A 10,140-nucleotide genomic window follows, 5' to 3' on the forward strand; every position below is an offset into this window, starting at 1 on the left:
ATCTAATCAATACCCCGCTGGTTCTAATACTACTACGAATTCTATCGATTTCTCCAACTCGTGAGGCTATTCCTAACGCGGTGCTAATCACCTCTGTTCCATACTTATCAAACATCGTCTAACTCGTTCTTTTGACTTAATTTATGAGGGTAATTTAGGAATTTAGAAATTTACCTTCTGTGTTGCGTTGGTCGCCGTCGTTCCACTCGTCGAGGGCGCATCCATTATCACTTTTAAAACACTTTTATTTCCTTCTCGAGATATGACACAAACACTACACAATAACCCGACGCACTCTCGAGCGGTTGGGTAGATTATTTACAATGATTTGCAGGTGGATTGGGAATTATATCGAATATGTCGTGCGTAGCCATTTCCCTTGGCCTTTACATCGTAGATTGTTATCTACGTGCATCGGCTCAGCCCGGGTGATATCTGCAACGGGATTGATAGCTACAGATTCTACAGGTTCTGAGGAATGTTTATTAGAAGGCAAGAAGCTAGAGTTCAGCTAGGTAAAGTTGAAATTTCACATTATAAAATTCCTTTATAATGGTGCTTTTGCTCATCAGCTCCATCAAGGAGGACTATGAGCTACGAAGGGGGTGCTCGTTTGTGGTATGAGATCTCACGCTTTTCTCCGTACTTTCAAGTACTTGGCCCCATTAGAGGCACTTCTAAAGATAGATAGTTATATCCAATAGTACCTAAATGCGTTTTGATCGCTAAATAACCTTGAATTTACCTGGTTTATGATTCTCAACTCACCACACCTTCACAGCCCTGCAAAACAAATGAATGCGCGATCTTCCAAATCATGAGGGGAGGTAAAGGGGTTCTGATCCTGTATTCGACTCCACATATATTATTCAATCCCCTTGATGATATACGGAATTTAATTCAATCCCAAATACAGTTCAATCATCTAAAAAAATTGGAGATGCCTTAGTAAAGCTTTGAGATATAAAGTATCTTCTAAAATATCGATAATCTCTAATCCTTAAAATAAGTCAGACCCCCATGCCAATCCTCAAATGCATCGCAAACCTCTTGACAGAATTTAGAAACCCTATTCAAACCTTAAAATACACTCCAATCCCTTAAAGAGACGCTTAATAGGATTCGATCTCCTTTAAAAGACGCAATAGAATTCGAACTCCCTTGCACAAATGTAAACAATGTCGGCGTCCACGATGTTCCTCCGGTCTCTTGTAAGGCCTGTGTTGTCTGCAATTTCCAGCAATGGCACAGCTTCTAAGACTTATTACAGGTATATGGTAAATTGTATTATTGTGCTTTTATGAGACCAATCTTTGATTACATCATTATATACTTTCTGTATATTACGAGAATTTGTGTTTATTGTTTACATTCGGATGTTTTCTTCTTTGAGATTATTCAATTGTTCTTTGATGTAATGTATTTAAAATGTCAAAGGAATTTGGCTTTCAGTATTTTGTTTCTTATTTTATATTCTCTATTATGAATGAATTTATATATGGATAGAGTCGGGTAAGCCAGGTTCTCTGCACTGATAAAGGCCAGAGAACTGCCACCATGGATAGTTGGATATAATAGATAGATAACAGATAAGTAGTTACACATTGAAATGAACACATCCTCAGCCTCAACAGGTTCTCTGGTCCCACCTTTCTATGTGGTAGGAATGCTGGAAAATTTTTAGTCTGTGATTACGTTTCGCTGTCATACGTGATGTCTGTTGACTATTTTCTAGAAGTTCAAGTTGTGTGTGCACAGTGTGGAATTCTCAAATCACCAGTAATCATAGTACTGAATTAATTTCTATATTGTTTGTGCAGGGGCTGTCCCCTGTGCAACACCCCACATGGGGGTCCATGGGGCACATCTCCAGCCCCTGCCCAGAAAAGCAAAGAATCCTCCATATATTCATGGTAGGGAAGGCGTGAGACAGTCTCGGCATCAGGCACTTCTATACGTCAGTCTTGCTCTACCTGCCATAGGTAGAGTGAGAATTCACTGAAATGACAAAAATATCTGCTGCATATCAGCACTGAGAGACAAAGTCCACAAGACCCTCACACAGCCTGAGTTCATATGCTACATTTTCTGTAAGTTGACACAAAGGATGGGTATAGGGAGGGCTTGCCCCCATCTAGGGAATAGATAGAAGGCAGGCAAAGTTGGGTTTGGATTTTGGGTTCGCATGAAACCCTGGTTTAGGACTTTGTTCAGGAGGATGCTTTGCTCTTGGTAACAAATACCCTAGAATTCAGTAAAGTAAAAAAGTGTATGGAATGGTTTCCTAGAGGTAAAAAAACCAGGTAGCTCCACTTCCATTTTGTCTATTGAACTGAAAATAAAATAGACTAATAGAATAATGGTAAGGAATCTTGTTATCATAGGTAGAAGAGGGGAATTTTGCTTTTACTTCTGGTAATTATAAAAGTATTGAGTAAATTATGCCAATGATTATGTATTTAGCTATATTTGATATCTCACGATGCACTCATTAGTTAAATGTGATGGTGTCATTAGTTCCCCCCCCTTTTCTGAACCCAAATTTAATCTGTGCAATATTTTATTGTAAGTGTTTTTTCAGTGCATTTTCTTTGAAAAGGTTCAATTATAACAATGGTAAAGAAATGAAAAAAAAAGAGAAACCAAGAAAATTAGAAATAAAAGAAGTATTTAATATTTACAGTAGATAAAGGTCAAGAGGCAGGGTTTAGGTCAGATGTTGCCAACTAAGATTTTCACCAAGTTGTTGTGGAGCTACCTGGTTATATTTACCTTGGGTAAACGTAAACTTGAAACCCTTTTCATCTATGGCAAGTTTTGCGCAACTTGAAAATAAAGGATATACATGGCAGAGAAGAAAGAATATCAACCAATCTTTTTCCAAGTTCCTCACCATGTTTACATTGCTGTGATAAATACTATGACTGCATAACTTATTACTGCAATCTGTCAAACAGTTCATGTTCCTGCTTTTTTTAATTCATGTATTTATTGCATTCTCTTATTTTTATTATATTTCTTTAACATGTTTTAATAGTTATTTACACTATTCGTTTGCACATGCGTGTTTTTACCGCCAAGATATTTGACAGCTTCAAGAGAGTCCATTCTCTGACAAACACCCTTTATTTTTACTGTTGCATTGATTCCAGGTCATTTATATAACAAAATAGAGACTGTGCAGAAGAAATATATATTAGTATCTATCACATCTTGATATTCGAGCCCCCCCCCAATCGCTTGCCCGTTGTTGTCGTGGGGGGGGCTTAGGAGGCGAAGACTGGGACCCAATGATGGGGAACTCCCCAACCTTGGGACTCAGCCCTCGACTCAACTAATTTTGCATGGTCTTCTTCTTTTCTTCTTTCATCTTCTTCTTTCTTCTTCTTCTTCTTCTTCTTCTTCTTCTTCTTCTTCTTCTTTTTTTTCCTTTCCTTCCTTCCTTTCCCTTTCCCTTTCCCTTCCTTCCTTCCCACTTTTTGTTTCTGTCCTTCACCAAACCCTTCTGCTATCCACCTCCTAAGGTGTGAGAGCCGTGCTGAAAGGATGAAAGGATGACTTAGTGTCAGTCCTGAACGGCCTGAGGGAGCCATGGGCAGGGTATTCCCTGATTTAGTTATCAGCCCTTACCCCTCAAGGGGACCCTGAGGGTGGACTTTTTACCCCCAAAACATAATCCAGGCTTACCATGGCCAGTAATGAAAACATAGCCCCACTATTAGGGGCACTGAGGCTTGCCCCTTTATCAATTAGCCCCAACGATAAAAAACCCACCCGATTCCCTGACCCCAAGGCTCTCCTTTGACCACGGCTCCGAACACTGCAATAACTACCCCCTCATCAATCCCCTACTAGTACAGTAGCCAACAATAAACCCCTTAAGGAAATTCCACTCTCCCAGCATGCTCAACTTCAACACCTCTACCCTACAACCTCCAACAACAACCACTCCATCCTCCTTATTATACCTTACAGCCTTATTGCCCACCTCTCCATAACCTACCTCCCTCAACACTACTCCATCTTCGTCACGCCCCCCGCCCTTCTACTACCCTATCTCTACAACAATCTTGAATCTCTCTTTAGCGCAGCCAAAGGGGCCCGATTTTTTTTCGTGTTCCCTCCCACAGCTCCCTACTCTGACAACAACCTTCTCTTCCAACAATGTCTCCAAAAACAAGTAGGTAAAGTCTCTTTCCATAGCCGACCCGACCGCTCCCGTCTTGTCACAGTAACATCCGAAAACCAAGCTATAACATTAACAAAACTAACTGACCTATATGGTAACCCCATCCTTGCAGAACCCCATCCAACCCTTGCACTGGAACAGTTTCAATCTCCCCAGCAAATTGCCCAATCTATGACAAAGATTGGTCAGATTGTGGAGAAGACCTACTCGCCTGTCTCACAGGCTATGATGCAACATCAGTCCCAATGCTACTCAATTCCCCCCAGAGGTCTCAAAAGAAACCCACAACATAGCTAAAATTACCTTCCGTAGACATGCCCTTTCCCCTTTAACGTCTACAAGGGGGAGAATCCCCTCCCTGTTCGTCCATACCAACCTCCTCCACGTCAGTGCCAAAATTGTTGGTGTCTAGGACACCCAGCCAAACATTGCTGTTCCACAGCCAGATGCCCACTATGTGCCCAACCTGGCCACACCCGATCTAACTGCTCTGCACAATCACGCACATGTGCCAACTGTGGCAGCCCCCAATAATGTATTTTATAGGGGCGCCCCACTACAAATTTGAGTCTGAGGTAGCAACTCTCAGATTCAAACTTGGACTCACACTACGTGAAGCCAGACAGGAAGCACGTCGACGTGGTTCTCTCTTACTCCTTACCAGTAATACTGCTCATTCTACCAATTTCTCCTAAACCCACCCACCCTACATCTAACTCCCCCTTTTCTACCTCCTACCTTCCCCAGTCAAGCTCTTTTGCCATCCTAAATCCAGACACTCCAATCTCTACTACAGATACTCCAATCACCACTACAACCCCAACACCTTCCCCTCTCCTCCCTCGCACTACCCGTAACAGACAGAACAAACGTTCCACCCCCTCTTCCCCTACCACACAATCACTCCACCTTCCTTTGCCCCTTTTGCTTGAGACACCAGTCCTCTCTTCCCCCCTCATAAGAAATCCTTATCCCCCAAAACTCCCCAACCAACCCCTCAGAAGAAACTATTGAAAATTTTCAGTTTACTTAATGAAAACTGACACTCAACCTCCAAATCTTACAACTCCTGCTCCTTCTACACTCCAAGTAACTGCTGATATCCATCCTCCTCCTAACGATATCCCCCTACACCCTATCCTCCTTTTCTTTTAACTGTAGGTTCATGTCTGAGCCGCCGTTGTCACAGCATGATACTTAATTGTAGTTTTCATGTTGTGATGCTCTTGGAGTGAGTACGTGGTAGGGTCCCCATTTCCCTTTCCACGGAGAGTGCCGGTGGTCCCTTTTTAGGTAATCATTCTCTCTATTTATCCGGGCTTGGGTCCAGCACCTGACTTGGGCTGGCTTGGGCACCCAGTGGCTAGGTAGGCAATCAAGGTGAAGTTCCTTGCCCAAGGGAACAACGTGGCGGTCGGTGACTCAAACCCTTGAACTCAGATTGCCGTCGTGACAGTCTTGAGTCCGACGCTCTAACCATTTGGCCACTGCTATCCTCCTACCCCCTCCCAAAACAGCCCATCCCCCCGACCCCAACCCCTCCCACCATCCCCTCTATCCCTTCCACTCCCTCCTGGAGACACACGTGAATCCCTTATGTCACAAGTATCCCCTTCCTCAAACCCTCCTTCTCCTAATACCCCTCCTATAGAACACCAACTCCCACACCTCTCCCATCTCAGACCTCTCAGTCCTTATCCCACCCTCTAGCTGCTTTCCCCTCAAAGTCACCCACATGTACTACAATCTATATCACTAAAGTATAACTATCCTTCATTGGAATATTCGCAGTTTCCGCTCCCACAGACCTGACCTTCGTCATATCCTTTCCTCTTATAACCTATCTATTGTATGCCTTCAAGAGCCCTTTTTTACACATCCTCCAATACCAATCCCAATTATCATTTGTCTCTTCCCACATTCCCTTATGTCTCGTCCATACTTATCAATCAGAAAACACCTTAGTCACACCTCCTTTTCAAAACCAATGCCCCTTGCACAGTTATTCGTATTTTCCCTTCATCATTGGATCACAGTGATTTCAGTCTACTTCTCCCCTTCCTACCCCATTGACTTTGTTGCTTTTGAAAATCTAATTTCCCAACTTCAACCACCTTTCCTCATAGTTGGTGACTTTAACTGCTCTTTGGGGTGATTCAATCACCAACTCCCGAGGCCGATCTCTAGAGTGTCCCCTCCACAAGCTGACCTTACCATTCTAAATTCAGATCGCCCCACACACTTTGATACATGCACGAAATTTTTTTCATGTATTGACCTCTCTCTATGCTCCCCTTCTCTTCATGTAGATTTCCACTGGTTAGTCTTAGACCACTTTCCCTATAGTGACCACTTTCCAGTTCTCCTTTCTCCTACTTCATACGTACCACTTCCTCAACTCCCCATGCTGGTGCTTTGATAAGAGCCGACTGGCATACTTTCACTTCACTCTCTGCTATTCATACCCCTCCATCCCTCCTCACCTCCATTTCAGAAATGATACAGTGTTTCACAAATACAGTCTTAAGAGCTGCACATACAGCTATCCCTCGAACCTCAAGACCATATACCTACAAAAGAGGTACTCCAAATTAACTATCAGCCCTTATCTCCTTTAAAAGAGTCTCTGCCTATCTCTGTCGTACAATCCAGAATAGTAAAACAAATAGCTGGCGAAATTCTGTTTCATCAATTACATCCTCTACATCTATCTCAAAATGTTTGGCGCCGAATCCCTAAACCCATCAGGCAAAAATCCCCCCCTATCCTGCCCCGTCCTCCATATTCGAGATACCCTCATTTCTGATCCTCTCCAAGTCGCTAATGAACTGGGTGATTATTTCAGCCAGGTCAGTAGTGGTTCTCACCTTTCTCCACACTTCTCTTCTATTAAGACCACCAGAGAATGCACCCCCATTACCTTCACCCCATCCTCCACTGGTCCATAATGCTCCATTTTCTTCCTCTGAATTTATTGCTGCCCTACAATCGGGCTGCAAAACACTCACGAAGGCCCTGACGGTATTCCTACCCTATTGCTCCGGCAACTCCCTCTTCCTCCTTATCCTTCCTATTAAAAATTTACAACCACATATGGACATCAGGAAATTTTCCTTCTAATTGGCGAGAAGCTCTTATCCTTCCCCTTTCCCGAAACCCAATAAATCGGGTACCCTCCCTCCAGACTATCGCCCCCTCGCACTATCTAGCTGCTTGTGCAAACTATTAGAGCGAATGGCGAACTTCCGCTTAATGTGGTATCTTGAATCTCACAATCTTCTCTCTCCTTCCCAATTCAGTTTTCGCCTTGCCAGTTGCACAGCTGACCCCCTTGCTCATTTTGAGACATATATTTCATCTGCATTTGCACGCCATGAATCCGTACTAGCTATATTTTTTTATCTAGAAAAAGCATAGATACGACATGGCATTCCAAATCCTCCAACAATTGTCCTCTCTAGGCATACGTGGAAACATGGGGGTCTTCATAAAGTCCTTTCCTCTCCCAACGCACTTTCCAAATTTAAATTGCCTCTGCCACATCCTCTTTCTTTCCTCAAATCAAAGGTGTCCCACAAGGCAGTGTGCTCAGTACCATTTATTCCTTCTTGCTGTTAATATATTGTCTCAGTTTTACCACCAGGAGCCCGGTCATCCTATATTGATGATTTAACCATCTATGCCTCTAGTACATCCATACCAAATCTCTACCAATTTCTTCAATCTGTAATCTCATCAGTATCTTTCCCGGGCCACAAACCCTGGCTTCCGCTTTTCTACCTCTAAATTTTTTCTCCATCCTTTCTCTCGCTCACGTGTAGGTCCCCTACCCCCACTCTTCTTATATAGCACTCCACCTCCAATGCCGTTCCTCTGGCAAATTTCCCAGGTGTCATTTTGACTCCAAACTGTCCTGGCGAGACCATATTCTACACATTAAAGAAAAAAAACTCTCCGCGCCTTCGAATCTTAAAAACCTATCCCTATATCATGGGGCTCAGATCGCAAAACTCTCCTTCATCTTCATGTTACTTTGATCCTCTCCACTCTTGATTATGGGTGCCATATCTACTCCTCTGCCTCAACTTCTCTCCTTGCCCATCTTGATACAATCCATCACTGTGGTCTTCGCTTAGCACTAGGCGCCTTTCTCTCCTCTCGTTGAGAGCTTGTACACTGAATCAGGCATACCATCTCTATCTCAACGTCGTGCCCTTCTCTCTCTCCGATGCTATGTTCGATTCCACCAACTTTGCCTCACTAAACTAACTATCCTACAATCCCTACTTCTTACCTTAGCTTCATCTCCACGTTTACCTACTCCTTTCTCCACTCGCATGGATACCCTCCTCTCCCATTCCCCTTTCCCCCATCTCCAACCTCTCCCGTTCTCTGTCCTTTCCGTCCCTCCATGGCTTATACCTCACCCCCATATTTGCTCTTCTGTTTTCTCCGACCCACCAAAATCAAATATCCCTCCTACTGTCCTTCTCACCCATTTCCCCTTGACCATGTCTCCACTCATTCCTCTAGTATTCACGTATATACTGATGGCTCCAAATCCACCTCCGGTGCTGGTTTTGCAGTAATCTTCCCAACTTATACTTTCAAATACTCTCTTCCTCCTGAATCCAGTGTCCTTACTACAGAACTGTATGCACTGCTTTTTGCTCTAAAACACATATACTCACTCTCCCCCCTCTTTTACAATTTTACTGACTCCCGTAACTCATTAACTCTCATAAAGTCAAACACATCACCAACTCCCCTTTTTTGTAAGATCCGAACTGGTTGTTCTACCTGTCCACACGCCAAAGAAACAATCAAATTTTTCTGGGTGCCCAGCCATGTTGGAATCCCCGGCAATGAACAGGGAGATACACTAGCACGCCACACCGCTATGACCCCATCATACCAACCACGCCTTTTCACGTATCCCAGCCCCGGATTTTTACCCACACTTTAGGGCCTTCCTGATAATCGATGGGAATCTTTTTGGTCAAACCTCCGCAAATAATAAATTACATTTTGTAAAACTATCAATCTCCTCCTGGTCAGCTCCATTTCATCGGAACAGCCGTTGGGAGAAACCGCTCTCGCCCGCTTATGCATTGGCCACACTCCTATCTGATGTCACAATCTGATCCACCCTTATGTTCCTTATGTAATGTTCCCCTTTCAATCCCACACATCCTATTGTCGTGCCCACGTTTTGAAACAACCCGTACCTCTGCTTTCCCCCACCTATCCTCCCCTTTACCGACCTCCCAACCTATCAGACATCCCTACAGAAATCCCACACTTTCTGCTTCAAAAGCCTATTCTCGTTCCTCAAACGCATACATATCCTTAATAATCTAACTCCTTACCACAACCCGACCCTAACCCTTTCACTCACCAATTCCTTTGCCCAGCTTAGACAACTAATCACTAACTCAACCACCCTTCCTTAACATTAACTATAGTGCTACATGACCTTAGATGTCTAGCACATTTATCTTGCTTTTAACCATTAACCATTAACCATTGATATTTGAGCCCATCAAGTGCCCCAAATGCCCCAAAAAGTTATTAGAAACCAAGCAACTCAGACAGTAAACGGAAGCAAAGAAAAGCTTGGTGTTTGCTGTATAAAGGGATACGATTTTCAAAGAGCAAATTATTTGCAGAACCAGATATAGTATTTGATTGAACAAAATTATATATCCCCCTCCATTTCGAGTCACTTAGCCTGGGAGTCAAGGGGGCAGAGCTCCCAGGGAGATTATATATAAAGTAAATTTTATAAATCCCTTTGGGGGCCGGGGATGAAGCCCCCCGCCTTGGGAATATATGGAAGTACTGTATAAATTCCACAGGGGTCCAGTGGGCGATCCTCCTGGGTGGGAAATATATTGAATGTATTTAATAATTCCACCAGGGTTAACTTAGTTGGCTTATTGGTTAGGGAA

General features: G+C 43.4%; 1 long non-coding RNA gene across 1 annotated transcript in view; it reads left to right on the forward strand.

Annotated features, from left to right (window-relative positions):
- Positions 1-493: 493 nt before the first annotated feature.
- The window catches only part of LOC119598241, an 11,968-nt gene continuing 2,321 nt past the window's right edge, over positions 494-10,140 (forward strand). Inside the window, exon 1 of the long non-coding RNA XR_005230952.1 lies at positions 494-515. This is a non-coding gene — a long non-coding RNA (uncharacterized LOC119598241). The remainder of the gene's footprint in view (positions 516-10,140) is intronic.

Source organism: Penaeus monodon, chromosome 41, assembly GCF_015228065.2.
Source record: "Penaeus monodon isolate SGIC_2016 chromosome 41, NSTDA_Pmon_1, whole genome shotgun sequence".
NCBI classification, from domain to species: domain Eukaryota; kingdom Metazoa; phylum Arthropoda; class Malacostraca; order Decapoda; family Penaeidae; genus Penaeus; species Penaeus monodon.